The sequence below is a fragment of the Anomalospiza imberbis genome, chromosome 3 (genome assembly GCF_031753505.1).
Source record: "Anomalospiza imberbis isolate Cuckoo-Finch-1a 21T00152 chromosome 3, ASM3175350v1, whole genome shotgun sequence".
Lineage (NCBI taxonomy): Eukaryota > Metazoa > Chordata > Aves > Passeriformes > Viduidae > Anomalospiza > Anomalospiza imberbis.
Genome location: NC_089683.1, coordinates 18,819,493 through 18,838,437, shown reverse-complemented (window position 1 = coordinate 18,838,437; position 18,945 = coordinate 18,819,493). Strand labels below are relative to the sequence as shown.

The 18,945-nt window shown below is 42.1% G+C and overlaps 1 protein-coding gene across 19 annotated transcripts in view; it reads right to left on the bottom strand.

The window, feature by feature from the left end:
* Positions 1 to 12,064, bottom strand: part of MYT1L (myelin transcription factor 1 like) — a 316,920-nt gene extending 304,856 nt beyond the window's left edge. For 15 of the 19 annotated variants that reach the window (XR_010997011.1, XM_068183534.1, XM_068183541.1 and 12 more), the window contains exon 1: positions 2,987 to 3,011. The gene's annotated coding sequence lies outside the window, so the exon portion shown is untranslated. Of the gene's footprint in view, positions 1 to 2,390; positions 2,959 to 2,986; positions 3,042 to 3,741; positions 3,767 to 11,930 lie in introns of those variants that run through there. The other 4 variants (XM_068183536.1, XM_068183538.1, XM_068183539.1 and 1 more) reach the window with 4 other exon arrangements.
* Between the last annotated feature and the right edge of the window lie 6,881 nt (positions 12,065 to 18,945).

Sequence of the window (18,945 nt, the reverse complement as noted above, 5' to 3'; positions counted from 1 at the left end):
CTGAAAGTTGATCAACATGACGCAAACATTTACCAAGCTCAGACAAAGTGATTATAAACTCAGTATTTCCATGAGGATATTCAGTGCTGTATACCTATTTAGTGTCAAAGTACTTTTCCACCACTGACTCCCTCAAAAAAACAATGACTGTTCTCAAAGTTGATCGAGAAATTATTCTAACACAGACAACTTTGTTTTATAAACGTGCTTGTGCAATGCACTTAGAAATACCCATGTTCATTTCCCATGGAAATGCTAATGCATGGGAATTATATTTTCATTCTTTCAGAATCCATCTAAAAGCCTGACCAGCACAGAACAGTTTTCAGAACAGCTTATTTTCTGCCATTCATATAGCAAAGTTTCTATGCCTTGCTAACAGTCTGCCGCATATGTGTAGCATGTATGTGCATTTAATCAAAATATTCCTTTGCATATCTTACTCATCTCCTCAACACAAAAATTAAACAAAATAGAAGAGAACAGGAAAAAGAGAAAGCCTCAAAAATCGTCCTTAACAAATTTGGAGAAATCATATATCTCTGATTATACTGAAGTTGCTCCTCTTCTTTCTTAATTGTCTTTGTCTCCAAACACACAGTTGCTCAATTTTATAATGTGTAACATCCAAGACTGTAGAGTAAAACAACAAAGTCATACTATGAAACAAGAACTACTACAATAAAACTGAATCTCTTTTTGAAAATGTGGGCATATAACTGGGTATTTGAATCTAAAACAAAGAAACCGCTGCAAATGTTTGGCATTTAACTATTGCCCTTGTTGGTGAAAATGGGGGGGAAAGGGGAGGAAGGGGGAGGAAGAACATTTACCCTCCAGAAAGTTCAAGCTGTAAAATACATACAAAATTGAATCTACTATTAAGATCAGATTAAAATATACCTAGTTCTACATTTACTCATTGTAATAATTTACTCTTCTCTTTGTTTCACTTGATAAATCAATGTAGTTTTTAGAAAAATATAGTTACATAGAAAGATCCTGGTTTTTTTTCATACAGTCTTGCACCACTCTGTATTTCTAATGTTCAAAGTGTTGTGTTGCCTTAACTGTTTTTAAATGCATCATACTGCAAACAAGTATAAATACACAGTCATCAGACAACACTACAGCAACCAAGTTTAACCTTATCAATCCAAACTTAATCAACCTTAATAAATCATATGGGGTACCTGCAAACTGCCCAGCAAGGGTTAACAGTTTGTTTCAATATTTGAGGGGCTTTTTTGTTTGCAGAGTGACATGACAAAGACTTTTATTTGTTTGGGAATTTTTGAAAATAAACTATCACATGGAACTGAAATGGCAATTAAAAAAAAAAAAAAAACCAAAAAAAAAAAGGGGAGAGGAAGGTAAAAACTAAATCTCATTTGGAACTGTAGCTGTTGTTCTTCCCAGCAATATACTTAAAGGTAACAAAACCCCCACACCACTCAAATTACAGCAAATAATATATTAAACTGTTCTACAATAGTCATAAGAACTATGTAAAGACAATTACCAGATAATAATTTCTACTTAACCACAACCTTAAATGCAGTTTCAAAATTAGGTCAGTTAAAATGAAAATCACCATTTTTAAGGAGGTTAGGAATCATTAGAATTGAATAAAAATATTCCTAAATGACTACATGGAAAAAGAGCAAACATAACTAAATGTTCAAGTACCCCATATTTTATACACAGCACCAGAATTATATAAGAAATGCCTATCAATGGATGCTCTGTTCGAGAAGTGGGATTCCAGTCTGACTCAGTATTATTATGTGACAAAAAAAAAATTTAATTCACAGATAGATTGGTTTTTTTTTCTTTTTTCTTCTCTCAAAAATTAAGCCTTTATAAGGACACATATGTAGCAGAGATACATAGAACTGAGAGAATCACTAGCAATTTGTCAATCTGCAACTTGGTCTTTAGCATTACTGTCGAGTTTGTGTTAAATAAGCATAAGCATTTTTTTTCCTTTCAAGCAAGAAAATGCATACCACACCAATCAAAACTAATCACGGCAGGGTTTTCATTGAAACAGTAGTTGCTAATTTTACAGGTCTGCCCACATTGTTCTAGAAAATAGGAAGCAGAAATCTGACATTTCCAGCAGTCATTATTAAAACAACAATCACTGAGAGCTCGATCCTGTTCTCACTGGAAGCAATGTCAAACTCCCCGTTGACTTCAGGGAGAGCAGGATCAGGCCCCGAGCTGCTCAGCCTCCTCCAGCTCTATGCACAGGAGTGTGTGTTGTGGAGCTGGGGTGGAAGAAGTACAAGCTATTCCTTTGTTAACCGCCCAAACAGTTGAACTTTCCATCACTTTGTCAACAAAGTGCCCTGCAAACAACAACGATGATAAAAGGACATATTTACCTTGAAGGAACAGGAAAGGGAAAGCCGCAGAATTGCAAAACAAAGTAGTCCAAAGGAATTATCTGTGCATGCAGTCCAAACGTGCACCTTCAAGTAGGCCACAGTCTGTCAAGCAGTCGTCTCAGCACCAGCCACCCTGCCTTCCATCTTACGAGATTCACCCAGAAAACTGACAAACCTGCTCCACGACAACAAAACTCTCCTAATGCTTTTGAACGCCCACCATTTGTTCTCCATTCATCCAATCAACTTTCCACTGCACATCTTCTCCTGCGACTGAGGCTCAGAGGCAGGATCCCTTCTCATCTGTATGCTAATTATTTTGCCACATGGACAAAAGTAATAATGCTTTCAGACAGGAAACCAACGGGCCTGAAGTCGAAGACAGAAATTAATAAGTTTCCACCACTGAAGGCTGAGAAGGTGGGCATGCGTGTAGCCCTGTGGCTGATGGATCAGCTGTAACCTCCATTTAAGAGCAGCAGAGAGGCGACGGGCTGGAGGAAGCCTAGGCAGCGTAGCATGCATCAAGCCCTAGCTCCCCTAGAGACCACATTACTGCAGCAAACAGCATCCGTAGCAGATTGCTGACTTACCCCGCCTGAGCCCGCATCCTTTAAGCAGCGCGGCGCGCATCCATCCCGCCGGCCCCGCGGCGCGGTGCAGTGCCCGGCGCGGCCGCGCAGGCCCAGCCCCCGCGGCGCGGCGGGAGGCGGGCAGGGCTGGGGCCGCGCACCCCGGCCGGGCTCCCCGGCGGCGGGGGGCGCCGCGCCGGCGCTGTGTTCCACCCAATGGAGGGGAACGCCGAAACGCCGCAGCCGTCCGGGAGGGGAGACCGCTAAAAATACTCCCCTGCCGCTGTGCTGGCGTAAAATGGTGTCTCCGACAGAGAACTCCCCCACACACACCCCCCTCCAAAAAAAAAAAAAAAAAAAAGTCCCAACAATTAGGTTTCTAAATGTATATTTTAAAGAAAATAATGATCGAAACCATCGGTTTTTCTGCTGGGGTACCTCACCAGGGTTTCTAGTTAATTCTTCTGAAGCTTTGCTTATATTACCTGTTCACACCATCTTCTACCCTTTGAAACAAAAGAAATTAACTATTTACAGAAGAAAAGATTAGCAGCCTTACACCATTAGCTACTTGCGCGGCTCAACTTTATGTGATAAAGACCCCAAACAGAAACCAGGGCTCGTATGCATAAGGGGCCAGCTTTGCATGTTCAAACCCTTAACAGCGTTTTCCCAGCAATTTGACGTGGATTCTGTGGCTCTCGCTGCCTGCGCTGAGCCAGGGACCGCTTTACTAAACGTGTCACAAAGACAATGACTGGGAAGAGGCACCTCACCGCCTTCCACGGCTGTGCAAAGCCTTTTCTCCGACGCTCACCCGCCCGTGGGCAGCGTCCCTAAAGGGCTCTCCCCCAGGCTGCCGGATGTCCCTGCGACGGGAGCGGCTTGACAGCGGGGAGTCGCTTCGTTTAAACCCGTCCCCGAAATGTCATTTCGGTAGCAGCGTGACAGGCTGTGATCTTTACGCGGAGGCGGCGGCTCCCCCGCCTTGGCACGACTCCGCACGCCCCCGCGGGCTCAGCCCTGCCGTGTCCCGGCCCCTGCACCGGGCGCCGCCGCGCCTCCTGCCGGGTCCCGCCCGCCCTGCGCGTCCATCCCCGCGGGCAGGCTGTTCCGCACGGGAAGGACCCTGGCTAGCGCACGCATACAGCCTACACGCCCTCCCTACACACACGCGCGCCTGCCGGTCTCGTTGCCCTCCTCGCTGCCATTGTGCTGCTGCAGCCCCCTCCTCCCTCACCCCTCCCTCCCTTCTTCCCTCCCTCCTTGCCGTGGCTCTGCCTGCTCCGCGGTGCTCGGTGCGGGCAGCCCCGCGGCTGGCAGGGCACGGCGGGCAGCCCCTGCTGGCCGCGACGGAAGCGGGGGAGTCTGACCCAAAAGTCACGAGGAATACCGTCCTCAAGCTTGCCCTGGGAGGTAATCCCTCCCGAGCCCGCTCTGCCTGACGTGTGAACACCAGACATGTCGGTTACTGTAGAGGTTGCCATTGCCTCCCCACCCAGCCTTGCTGGGCACCACACTGCGGTCTGAAGGGAAGGCGAGTCGCCGCGTACCAGCCCTTCGCAGCCCAAGCTGTCAGAGCACCCCCACGGCCGCACTCCGTTGGCAGGAGGGGGGCTTAGGGGGGTGGGGGGAAGTTTTTCACAGGGATTCAGGGGAAAGCCAGCCTGCTGGGGCAGGGACTAACAATAGCAGAGTCCTCACGACATCCACGCTTTTGGTGGAAAACGCAGTGTTTCCCTCAGAAAGCAAAGAAAAAAAAAGGGACTTACGTGTCTCTTCCCCCACGCCCCCCCCCCCCCCCCCCCCGCCATCTCCACCTCGCTCGTGGTTTGGGGTTTTTGTTTGGGTTTCTTTTCCTTATTTTTTCTCTGTCATCTCTGATTACATCTCCCTGCACTCGCAGGGCTCCCCCGAGACCGAGGCGCGGAGCCCTCGGGAGCGGCCGGGCCGCAGGGGCGGACGGGGAGCGCGGAGGGCACCGCGCAGGGCGGGGGCGGGAGGGGGGAGTCGGTCTGCCGGGAGAAAAGCCTCCTCGTAGCGGGGAGGGAGATCTACCATGTTTGTGTCGTAGCAAGGGCATGTCAGTTTGGGTTTTTTCCACACAAATCAACGTAGCCTGAGAAGCACACATGCACACGTGGCGATTAAAGGGCCCCCCTGTAAGTGTATAGGGTATCTACACCCTTACATATGAATCTCAGCATTTCCTAACGTCAGGTTTACATGCAGAACCTTTGGATAATGGTATTTGCATTTGAAAAATCAAGTCTTGTCTTCTCCCTCTGCTAGCTTCCTTATGTTGGATCCTAGCTAGCCTTAATAGGATAGTGAAGGCAACTATGTGGTACATGTATCACGGCAGGTGTTGTCAAACTTTTGGAAGGTGATTTTTCTGGGAAAAAACCCCTCGTCATCTTGTCCAGCCTTTGTGATAACACAAAGAGCCAGTTCTTCTCCCACTGAAGATAAAACCAATATTTTCTCTAATCAGGACAAAAGATATATAAATCTTGTACTGGTGAGTGTTAAGGGGGGTGGGGGAGGCCACTGCATAAATTAGAAGCATTCACAAAAAAAAAAAAAAAAAACAAAAAAAAACAAAAAAAAAACCCCAAAAACAGTCTGGAAAGAAATTTGGGAGACTTGTTATTCATTGGCCTAATTATCCTCCATAAGATACTAGGGTATGGGTTTAATGCTGTGGGTTGGATTCTCCCTCCCCCAGCCTGTGTCTCATCAGTGTGCATTATCCATGGGGAAAAGGAGATGCAGGTCATGTTTAAGCAGCGTTAATGAGAGCACAGTATTTTTCCTGCAGGTTAAGTTGGCCAGGTTAGCAAACTTAAGGTAAAATATGCTTGAAAACCTTCCATTTCTTTTACTTTTTGGCTAGTTGCAGTTTCTAGTGAGTCTTGAAACATTAGACAAACACAGAAAACAGAATTCAAGCATCAGACAAACCCACTACTGTCAATAAGGGAGTACAATTTCAGCTTGACAGGAGTATTACAAGAATATACCCGCTAACGAGCAGCCTTAATTGGCTTGCATATTGTGGCTGTCACTGTTAAAACCTGTTCCTATGCAATCCTATTTTATACATCCTTTAAATGTATAGCTCTCTAAAGCAGTTAAGGAGACAATACTTTACTCATAGGGCTTTTGATTTTGGGTGAAAAAGAAATGAGAAGAAAAGGAAACAAAAAATAAGGAAACCCTATTAAGAATGTAGTATCAGTGACTGAGAAACTATGTGAAAGTCATAGTAGAAAATAGCAACTGACTTTTTTGGGTTAAGTGCACTTTCTCAGTTTTGAACGTAAATTGTTATTTATCCATAGATTGCAGTGGCTGCAGATGTTTCACTGACATTTACTGCACTCAAATCCTTTAAAATGCAGTGTGTTCTTTAACAGATCACCCCTTTATTTCAGCAGGACACTTTCTCTTAAAAGTATTTTGAATTTAGTGGTTTGCAGGAGTTTGCTGCTTGTCCTGGCAAATCCTTCACACACTAGAGTTTAATGTGTGGCTTCAGTTTTTCCAGTACAGGGTCATGCTCATAAAGAATACAAATGAAAGAAAAGACAGTAAAAAAAAAAAAGTTACTGCGCATGTGCAATTGGCTGTTATTAAATGATAAGAATCTATCTTCTAGATAATAAAAGTAAAAATACCAAATAGGGCAGAGCCCCAGTGCTACCTAAAGTGACTGACTTTAAGGGAGTTATTCCTAGTCTGATTTAAAGCTGTCTACCCTGAGAACTTGAATATAAAATAGTGTTGCAACTGACTGCAAAAGTCATTTATATGTATAATGAGACCTTAAAAAGATCTTCCAGATCAATTTTAAATCAATAAAATGCTTCATATTGTCAAACTCTGGAAAACGGGCATTTGCAGAGCAGTTGCAGGAAAAACCCTGGGCACACTAGTGCTGGCGAGGGCAAGCATGATTTTTGAGGTGACAAGCTGGAGTATGCTGGGGGGTTTTGCACAAAAAAACCAAAAAAAAAAAAAACCAAAAAAAACCCCACAAAACAACAAAATACAAACAAACAAACAAACAAACAAAAAAACTAACAAAAACCAAACAGATAAATGAAAGCATTTAGCTCAACAAAGCAATTTTTACTCGGACTAAAAAGTCTGCTAAGTATGACAACAACTGTAATGTCCCTCACCTTCTGTGAGTTAAATTGCACTGCTGCAAAGAAGTGCTGTTTAAACTTCACTGCCCCATGGATCGATCCCAGAAAACAGAATGCAGACGAAGACAGCTCTTGGGAGAGAGGAAGAATTTAAATGCATTTAAATTAAGAGACTGGCGCTTTACCACAGCCATCTTCCCGACACCTAATTAGAAGGTTTGAAGCCTGTCCTGCCTCTACCTCCTGGAGCAGGGCTGGGCACGGGGCCGGTGAGCCGGACAGCTCCCGGTGAACCGGACAGCTCCCGGTGAACCGGACAACTCCCGGTGAGCCGGACAGCTCCCGGTGAACCGGACAGCTCCCGGGGAGCCGGACAGCTCCCGGTGAACCGGACAGCTCCCAGGGAGCCGGACAGCTCCCGGTGAACCGGACAGCTCCCGGTGAACCGGACAGCTCCCAGGGAGCCGGACAGCTCCCGGTGAACCGGACAGCTCCCGGTGCTGAAGGAACCGCACGGGCGCGCACAGGGGGGCAGCGAGGGCTGGGGCTGAATGGCGCTGTCTGCAGAACAATGGCAGCCAACTCCAAATCCTGCTATAATCACATTAATGAGATTAATCAGTGAATTAGCAGCAGTCAAATGTCAGGGTGGCGGGGAGGAATCCAACCAAGCTCGGTAATTAACTTTTGGGGGGCAGGGAAATGGAATTGACTGTGTTATCTGTTAGGCTTTTCCCGAAGTTTAGCAGGTTTTATTCACCAGCCTTGGGAAGATGCTGACAATTCAAGTGGAGGGGGGAGGTGGGGATAAGATGCAGACCTCAACCTTTGTGTGCTACAAGACAGTCTGCTAATGCACAGTATCCCATTACTTCCAGCTGAAGTCCATTGAGGAAACTAGCACCGTTTCAGACACCCTCCATTCCCTGCAGCTGCCAGAGCTGCACTGGGCTGAGCTCAGAGTGTGAAACTAGTTCTGTGAGCTAACTTCCACCACAGATCCCAATAGGCATGATAAATATGGCGGATGCCAAAAAAGCATTATATCTTACTCCTTTTTAAAAATGTACAAGGAAGATACTCTTTCTGAAATCAGAGTGATAGGAAAAAAGAGTTCCTTTTAAACAACTATCAGCGATAGATTATCACAACAAATAAATGCTATGTCTATTGCAGAGTGTCTTCTAAAACAAACAAAAATAAACCCATAAAAAATAGGAAATTTACTCAAGTAATTTAGGGTAAGTTACTTGATGTAGACCAGTCAGAAATCTAGTCTCTAGCTGCCCTCAATAAAAGTGAAACTTTTCACCTCCTGAAATCCAGCACCCGTGACCATTCCTCCATGGCAAGTGTGAAATATAAAAAAATATTCCCCATAGATTACAAATAAAATCCATAAGTATTTATTTGCAAGAAAGAGAGTACTACATTTCTCCTTTTCTACCTTTAAAGGAGCATCATCAACCAGGCAAAGCATTTATCATGTAAAAAGCCTACTTTTATCCCCGTGTTACTTCTTCAGAAAACAAATAAAGGTTTAAAAAACCTCCTCTGTCTAGATGAGACAGTGCACATTGGTCAGAACTCAGAAGAAAATGGCATGCTTCTGTTCCATTGAGTTTAATCTTTGTTAGTGACAGTTAAAAAAACCAAAACTGTGTAACACTTCTTCCATAAGACACTAGGTAGTTTCTTTTTTACTGACATAGGTTGTTTTCTTTTATACTGTTTGTCTACATTTTAGCACTAAATTAATAGGATTAACATATCTGCACTATATGACATGGACTACTTATCACAAATATTTTAAAATTTAAATATATACAGTGATATTTTCAGAGAGTTAACTGAATTAACCACTCCTTATCTACAAAGCTTCTCTTTAAAGAAAATGTATTACAGATATGAAACATTTAAGATAGTGTTGTTTCAAAAATGCTACTCTTATACAAGTGTTCCCCTTAAAAGTAAAAATCCATTGTTTTCAAAAGTCATTTTAGTGCAAAATACAGTATCTTACGTTCTTTTATTTAATTGCATTTGGCTTTCATTGAGCATTCCAATCTGTGAAGCTGCTGTCTCGGGTTCTCCATATCAAACAAGTACTGTCCACATGCAGCAAGTTTATATAAACAACAACATGCTTAATGCATGCAACATTATGCAGTCATATAGTAAACACATTCTTTAGGATTTTTTTATCAGCTATTCTACAGCCCAATACAAATTCAGCTGCACAGCAGTATTGCCAGAAGAACTCGAAAAGAGCAAACAATGGACATTTAAGTACAAGCTACAGAATGACTACAAAAATCACAATAATCTTCCCAGTTAACTGCAAGAATCAACCCCCACCCTGCACAAAACACAGCCCACACCTGCACTGTTAACCATTTGCAAGTTAAACATAAGCAAGACATTTCAGCATGGTTAAGAAACGCCCTGGCTTACTACAACTTTGAAAGGATGAGGAGTAAGAAGCATACCACAGAGACCCAGAAAAGGCTGCTTTTTTCTTCATTGAACACAGAAAAGATACCCCATATTCCAGGGAATTAAAAAAAAAAATTATGTATATTAAAATACACCCACCAACACTGAGTTAAAAAAAAAAAAAACAGGGGGGCTTCAAGAAGACTGCAGGGAAAAAGCTCTCACTCTCTTTAGTGTGCAGAAGCTTAGGGGGAAAAAATGTCGCCCTGGCAGGAATGACAAATGCAGTAGGATAGGCTAGCAGGCCTGAGGGATCTGTTTTACTTCCACATACATCCTCTAATGCACGCACTCCCACTCATCCTCTCGAGATGCCTTTTTTTTCCCCCCCCACTTTTTTTTTTCACTAGCTCCAAATCCCCGGCATATGACCTTCTGTTAAATAGATAAAAAAAAATTTGCTTATCAGTCATGCAAATGAGGCTGAATTCATTTTCCACAACAGATGGCCTCATAGATAATGATGATGGAAGAGAGAAAATTGAATGTCTCTCACAAGGTGGTCATGGCAACCGAGAGCAGAATAATATCAATAATAAGCTCACTGCATAATAAGGTTGTCAATCCCACAAATCAAAGTCTCCAGCTAAATCAGGTATCCCACCCCCCGCTAGTTATCAGGTAAATAGAGAAATAGAGAGCATCCTTTTTCTTTTTAAACAAGACACTGGAAAGAAATTGTACCTCCCGAGCTTCCAGGGTAAGAGGGGGAAGAAGGAGCAGAAGAGATTTTTCTCCAATAATTGTGTTTTATTTAATGATTTTGGGAGGGGGGTGTTGGATATATACTCTTTTCTTTCTTTTTTTTTTTTTTTTTTTTTTTCCTTTTTTAAGATTATTACTTCTACAGAGAGGTTTTTGTTTGGGTTTTTTCGTTTGTTGTTTGGTTTTTTGGGGTTTTTTTTTGTTTGTTTGTTTTTGGGGTTTTTTGGGGTTTTTTTTGGTAGGGGAGTACTGCTTTGTTTTTTTAATAGTGAGGCTGGTATTTTGAACTCTATCTGCTGCCGAAGCTTTGCCTCCCCTTCCTGCGTCTGATGTGGAGTGCTGCATTGATGCAATAGCAGCTTGCCTCAGGCTTTCACCTTGGCTCCCAGGGGGCCATCCCGCAAAATGAATCAGCAGCCATCCTGAGCAGACTGATTAAAATGAAAATGGCAAGGCACATGTCTGGGCGGAACTAGAGCTGAGCTGCGCTGCACTGCCTGTCTAGCAAGCATGCTCAATATAGCTTTTGCTAATAATGGCTTACCGCCTTTCGGGTTTTAAAGGTATTACCGTCGACCCTTCCCCCACCCCCTAAACAGATAACTGTGCTGGGGGCTTTCCCCCCCTTCGCTGTATACTGCTCACAGCTAGAGTTGGCCAGACTGACATGCAGTGATTGTGAAAAGACACACTTGCTTTGCAAGGATTTTCTTCACAGATGTGCTGAAATACCAAGAAAACATATTAACATGCAGCTATAAATTATTCCCAGATATTAGCTGAGAAAGAAACCTCAGATGAAGAGGAAAGCTCAGCCACTACCAGACACACCATTTTCACACACACCACACCACCCCCCCCCCCCCCCCGCCCCTGTTTTTTACACCTCAGCTTGCATTGGCACCTTGTGCATTATGCATCACGAGAAAATGACTGCCAGTAAACGCAGAGCAGTTTCCTGGAGCTCTCTCTGCCCTGTGCTTGACACACTCAAGCTGGATCTCTAACCCCCCCCCCCACAGTCCCCAAGCAGATGAATGTGTGCATAGAGAAAGAGCCATTTAAAGTGCACATCTCCTGTAGTCCTTTAACAAAACAGAAATATTTTGCAGCCAGCTCCGGTGTGCAAACCCAGCATCAACAAAGCATCAAGCATCAATCCATGTGTGTGGGGGATCTGAAACCTGGGAAGACTGTTGTTTCTGAGATCTGGAAATTGCTCTGCCTGGGGATTTTTGGTGGTGTTTTTTTTTAAGCAAGCAGTGGCATATCTCTGGGAACTGGCATGTATGTGCTATACATAAGCACATACACCCGATGTGTCTTCGGTTAAGAAGACCGGGATTATTCCCCCCCCCCCCCCGCCCCGCTTTCTCCTCCCCCCGCCCTGCACTCTAGCCCTGTTACTGCAGTGTGAACCAGAAATCAATAGGGCTGCTCTAATGGAGGTTCCAGCTGCAGTTGGCTGTGCAGGCGCGCACACACACACACACATACACACACACACACTGACGTCTGTGCAGCTTTCTCAGCCGATTGGGCACCACATCGGATGTTCCATGGAGCAAAGAAAAGGAATCATTTACAGTCTGGGAAAAAAAAAATGGTACCTTGCATCTCCCTGTCTCCAAGAGCATCAGGCTGGGCTCGCCGCACAGGCTGGCTGCAGTGTGCGAGTGAGAGCTCAGCTCGGGGTACGGGCAGGTACTGGACGACTCCCCCAGATTACCACAGAAACTGACGGGGCACAGAACCCCACAATTCATACAGGATGTTTTTATAAGGTTACCCATTCATATTGTGAAAGAGAAAAACATGAACACAGAAAAACAGACACAAAAAATCACAGCAGTTAAACAGATAGATTATTAGAGCTTTTATGCCCTTTGATGTGTTTGCAAGTATTTCTGAGCTCTGAAAAGTATTTTAATGAAAGTTTTATTTTTAAGGGCTTAGTTACAAATTATCCACTAAATATTTAATATTTTGATGTAAATTGCTTGCTTCCCCCTTCTTCAGAAGAAGAATATTTTATTTGTTGAATATTAGTTTCCAGTTCAATTTTCTATGTTCTTCAAGTAATTTTTATGTAGATAGTTATGTGTGAAGCCACTCCTTGTTACTAAAATATATTTGGGTTTTTCCACTTTTAAACAATAAACCACAGGCTTGGTTTCCTGATCCTGCAGCTGTTTTTCCCTGAAACAAGAAACAATTATGTTAGTGAACATATAAAAAAATCCTAATTCTCTACTCCTAAAATCAGGTATTCCTGGGATCTGTGACACCGCAAAACACCTCCCCCACCTCCCTGTCTACGTATTTCAACTTCAGTGCATTGAAAGCCACTGCCCCAGCTGAAGTCTGGCTTCAGTGAAGCATTTATATTATTTATATTCCTTCTACTCAGCCCTGTGGATCTTTTGCAGGGCTTAGGATACCAACCCTAAATTGGTATAAATAAAGTCTGGGAAATAAAGTCTGGGAAAATGAACGAATTGTAAAGCCATATTGCATGACGAAGTCACATCCCAGCCTATGTTCAACAGATCTTTCTTACGCAAGCTTAAAAAAAACACATGGTTTAAAAATTATGGCATATGGCAGTTTACTAAGTAATGGGCTGTAGGAAACCTTAGAACAAAAGGGAAGCACAGAAGTCCACCTCGCCTTAATATCAGCAATTACCCCACCACAGTACCCCCTCCCCAAATAGTTATTTAATCTGTGCTTTAATTATTTATACTTGTTGCTTTTTTCTGCTGTCCTTAGCAGTTTGGAGCATATATTAATTGTTCTCGGTTTCTCTGTGTGGAGACATTCTGCCTAGGATTTTTTTCCTCCCTCCTGCCCAATCCCTATTAAGTTTTAACCCCTTTTCTACTGTACAGAAAGCCTAGGCTGTGTGAGTACTGTAATTGCTTTCAAGAGCTACAAGGTGTCTTGCCCAGCCTAGCAGTAGACTGTTTACCAGACTGATGAACATAGCATCACTGGCAAATGTTAAAGCATATAGTTTAAATATTGTCCTGGAGTATGAAATTAGAGTCTGAACTATAACCTAAATGCTAAAATGTATTCCTTTTTCATATTGCTTTTATGAAAAAAAAAACAGATTTCCACATAATGAAGCTACTAGGGTACTACCCATTGGCTCACACTGTATTTATTAATATCAGTGAAAATGAACAGTGGCAACTGCCCAAGGATAGAAAGCCCTTAACAGTGCCACTAATCCTTCCCTATCTTTTCCTAACACTGGCATTTAGCATTCCCAGAAACACCAGCCCAGGGCATTAGGACAGCCACTAAGCCTGAGCAGTTGCTGAGTATCTGTACATCAGGGAGCTACTTTTTTGAGCTGAAGTTGAGCAACCCCTCTGGTAATAATTGTCTGGCTCCTATGAAATCTCTAGATGGGAAGGGGCACCACGGGCCGGTTAGTTAAATTCTTCCCAAGGATTAACCAGCAAAGCTGGTTCTAACAAAGTGTTTAGCACACACTGGCCATTTCAGTAGCTCAGTCCCTACCTCCAAATCCATGAGTATCTGAAAAATAATCCTTTCCAGTCCGTAAGAGTATTGCCAATATACTTATAATTTCTGGTATTTTCCCATCTTAGTGATTTTTATTAAAGCAGCAGGTTAGTGTTAACAGAATCATAGAATAGTTAACATTGCAAGACACCATAGTGGGTCATCTGATCAAGCAGGGCCTTCATAGAGCCTATGGCACAGGATTGAATCCAGACAGTTCTTGAATATCCCCAGGGACGGAGACTCCACAGCCTCTCTGGGCAATCTGTTCCAGTGCTCAGTCACCTGCACAGTGAAGTTCTTCCTCATTTTCAGGTGGAACTTCCTGTGCATCAGTTTCTGCCCATTGCCTCTTGTCCTATTGCTGGGCACCACCAAGAAGAGCCTGGTCCATCCTTTTGATACTCTCCCTTCAGATACTGACAGACATTGATGACGTCCCCCCTCATCTCTTGTGGAGGCTGAACAGGCCCAGCTCCCTCAGCATGTCCTCATAGGAGAGATGTTCCAGTCCCTTAATCATCTTTGTAGCCCTCCACTGGACCTGCCCCAGGTGCTCCACGTCTCTCTTGTCCTCAGGAGTCCAGAACTGGACAAAGCACTCCAGATGTGCCTCACCAGGGCTGAGTAGAAGGACAGGATCACCTCCTGTGACCTGCTGGCAAAGCTCTTCCCAATGCACCCACGATACCTTTGGCCTTCTTGGCCACAAGGACACACTGCTGGTTCTTGAGCAGATTGTTGTCCACTCCCAGGTCCTTCTCCACAGAGCTGCTTCCCAGCAGATCAGACCTTACCCTGTGCTGGTGCATGGGGTTGTTCCTCCCCAAGTGCAGGACCCTGCACTTGCCTTTGTTGAATTTCAGTTCTCTCCAACTGATCAAGGTCCTTCAGAAGGGCTGCACAGCCCTCTGGGATACCAGCCACTCCTCATAGATTTGCATTGTCAGTGAACTTGCTGAGGTGGCATCTGCACCTTCATCCAAGTAATTGATAAATATGTTCCACAATACTGGGCCCTGTATTGAACATCACTAGTGTGAGGCCTATGCCACTATGACCCTCCAGTAAAAGGTTATAAAGATCACTTTGATGAGACTCAGCAGAACATCTTGCAAATACTGCTCCAGTACAGCACAGGGACATGGTGGAAAGTACATCTAAAAAAGTGTAAATGTAAAAGACAAAATGTAAATACAGGTAGCCTCAGAGGAAAATAATTTATTTTACTTCAAGCAGACCTTGTCTCACTCATGAGACAAACTACAGCTGACAGTGTATCCAAACTAGTCTTTTACAGGCATGTGGGGCATAAATATTCTTTAGTATCTAAAGTGGGGTGCACTACTTTATTATTGCAGCTATAAAGCTATTTATATTGAACTGTCTAGTGTCTGGTCCCCATGAACCACTGAGCAACAAACCTAAAATATATATGCAACTGTATGTGAAACTGTATGTGCAAAAATCCCACAGAATATTGAGTAAGTGCATGTTATTCATATTGTATGTTACTCAAATGTTAGCCCTCAAGCTAACATTTTCCTTAAATACATGGTCCAAAATATCCAAAGCCATTACAAATGGGCAAAAGAATGGAACCAAATGCCCATTCCAGCCAAAATGTTGGTGGCTCCATTAAAACACTTACCCTGAGCATTCTCCATTTGGTACCTTACATATGAAGAAACCATTTTACTGTCTAGAATTATACAAAGACTTAGCATTATTTTGGAAAGAAAGCACCTAAAGTAGCGGGTATCTCCAGGAGGACAGCTTCAGAATATTCACACTGGAGTTTTCATTTAGGCAGTACTTATGATATTTGGCAAAGGATTCTAAGCAGTATTTTCGTCAGTGTTGTTGGCCTCAACTTCCCAAAATTACTGATCTTGTCTTTAAGGTATTTCCATGAAGGCACACTGAGTTGCAAATTTTGCCTGTGCATCCAGTTGGTAGAATGCAAACTATCTGGTCTGGAAACCAGTCAGACATGGTGAAGTTAATAAAAGGCCTGCCAGCTAGAAGAATCATCTAAGATAGGTGATGACTATATTTACTCAGGATAGACAAGAGTTCTAGTCCCACTGGATATGGAAACTGTAAAATACTCATACATTTGAGTCACCTAAAAAAAAAATAATTATTATGGATACAGGTTAAAAATTGCAGGAAAGAATTATAAGCAGTAGTATGCCTTTGTTTTTTCCCTTTGTTTTTCATTGGCTTCAGCAAGAAGGAGGAGCAAGCCCACAGAGCTATTAACAAACTGGAGAACTCAGAATTAGAAAATGGCAATAAACATTATGTAAATGGAAGGAACAGCTTATGATAAAATATTAAAAATTAAGCTCATAGAATGCAAACACAAACTGAAAGAAAAGCAGAAACCTCCAGGATGGTGGAAGGTCCAAAACTGCAAAAAAAAGAGAAGTTAAAGGTAACAAAAAGAGATACTTCATACACATATTTGAGAAGTCAGAGTAAATTTAAATTGTCACAGCTGAATTCGAGAAGTGGGGGAATGACAAGAAGGCATTGATTATTGTGACAGTGTTCTTAGGAGAGTAGAGTAGGGAAGAAGAACTGGACCAAAGGAAGCACTGGAAATTACACGACAAGGAACAATTCTAAAATGGCAGGGGAAAGATTTAAACAATGTAGTAGGCATTTTCAGCTTATAGTTTTCATGATTCCTTGTTATTATTATTTTTTATTCCTATTTAAGCAATAGTCCCTACTCTAAATACTTTTGACTAAACAAGAATCCATAAAGAGTACTAAAAATCTTAAATGAAAAGAAGTGAGATAAAGAAAACCCCTTTAGAAAGTATAGAATTTTTCCAGCTTAAAAGTAAGTACATAAACTTAGCAGAAAGTAATTTTCTTTATTATTTTACAAAATTAACAAGCTCAAGGCTTTCTTGGTTCTTGAAAATACTACAGTCTTGAATCTACTTCTTGATAAGACTACCATCAGTCCAAGGCATGTGTTACGTACAGGGGGGACTATTTTACAGGCAAGTAAAAAACAAATCTTGTCAGATTGCATGCTTTGATTTTCCCAATGATTACTTTAGCATAGAAACATGCTTAAATTCTTTCCTGAATTTGGACCCCTAATTAATACTAATAGTTTAGTGGAGGATAAATATGTAGCATTAAGAAGCCCTGCTGCCTACTCACATACATTTAATTTATTTGCATTACTGCAGTGGTTTATAGCTTAATCAAAGGCTTGATGGACACACAGGCAAAAAATTGTGATCTGAAGTTCTAAGCACCTTAAAGAAGACGACCAACTAAATAAAAGACAGCTAAAGAAGGGTTTGTGACAAAATTCATAGGTTTAACATTCAGATTATAACATATTTCCTTATTTCTACTATACATTCCACAGTTGCAACAAGTTTTTTTCTATGACAGGACTCAAAAGAACAGACCTCCTGCTATAAGTGTGCCTTCTAAGGGGATGTGAAAAAATTAAGGGAGAAATAGCTGACTAGAAAAGGATGGGGCATAAAAGAGGCATCATAGCAAAAAGGTTGCAAAGGAACTTAGAGAGCAGGAAAACGCCAATGAATTATTTCTAAAAGCTGCAGTTGAAAGCAGGATTCACTTTAAGGTTAACACATACACATGTAGCTGGTAACATCCCATTATAGTCAGTGAAAATCTAGTCAAGACAGTCAACACTGCCTGAAGGATATTAAGGTGGTCAGATAGAATATGTCTACTTCAGAGATGAGGAGCTCCCATCCTCTATCACATGTTTCTTCAATCTCATTTTGCTTTAAGAGGAACTAAGATGATGAATACCTGTTAAGGACACAAATTAGGAGAAAGATTCAGCTACACAGCCAAAGAACTACATGTAGATGTTTTAATCTCACCATGAATATTACTTTTTCAAGCAAATTAACTTCTCTAAACAGGCATGTACTGCTGACACACCCCAGCTTCTCTGTAGGTTTTCCTGGAAACTTCTGCCAGTCCTGTGCAATTTTCTGACAAAGATGCCATTTTCAGACTGAATTAGGGTACAGCTCCTAATGCAGTTCCTAATTGTGTTTTGCTGTGTATTTTTGTTATTTCTTAATAGGAAATTAAAACCAAACCAAAACAAAAAAAAAAAAACTACCCAAAAGCTGAGAAGTTTTGCCATGTTTTGCATTTTTCTTTTTCTTTGTTTCTTCTTTGCCTATTTGAAATACCAACAGTTTTCTGCTTTCCGTAGAAAATAACTCCTATTGTCAGGCACATTTTCATTAAAAAACTGCCTTTCTTTAAAAATATTTACTGTTTAATTACTATGCTTAGGTGAATCTCAAAACTATTTAATTTTACAAAAAATATCCAGAGGAAAAATATTCTGAAAACTTCAGTCATGACACAGTGTAACTCCATAACTCCATTTATAAGCATAAGAACTACATAATCCACATCAATCAACAGTTTAATACACAATAAACTAACCTAAAACAGGACACAGATTGGTCATTACCCTGGCATATTATGTTGTATGGACATTATAAGTCAAAGTCTGCCTTGACACCATTGTACACAACATTTCAATTGATATTCTTGCATAAACCTGATCAATTTCTATTTGAACTCATGCATTTCTTTTTCCTAACATACGCTTTAAATATCAAGGAGTTGGGCAATGATTGTATAGTAAAATACATTTACTATGTATTTTACATTGTCCTTTTGCTCCTTTTATAATTGATGTCTGGTAATTTCATTGAAAATCTTCCCCTTCCTGTATTGCTTGGCCAATCAGCTCATTCTCCTCACCCTTCATGCTTTCATGGATCATCACTCCCATATCCCTCTTCCATTATCCCACTCCCATATCCCTCTTCTCAATGCCAGGCAAAGTAGTTCTGTCTGTGAAAGTTCACTCACAGAAGCTATTGCTCACCTCTGAACATCTTCCCTCCTTAACCTCTCTGCATGCAACAGAAACCATTTTTTTTTAAAAAAAGAAGCTACACTAGGAAAAAATGGTGCTCATCTTTACATGGCAACTTATTTAAAATAATATTTGTCCAGGGACTAAGGGTATCTCCCTAAGCTTTGAAT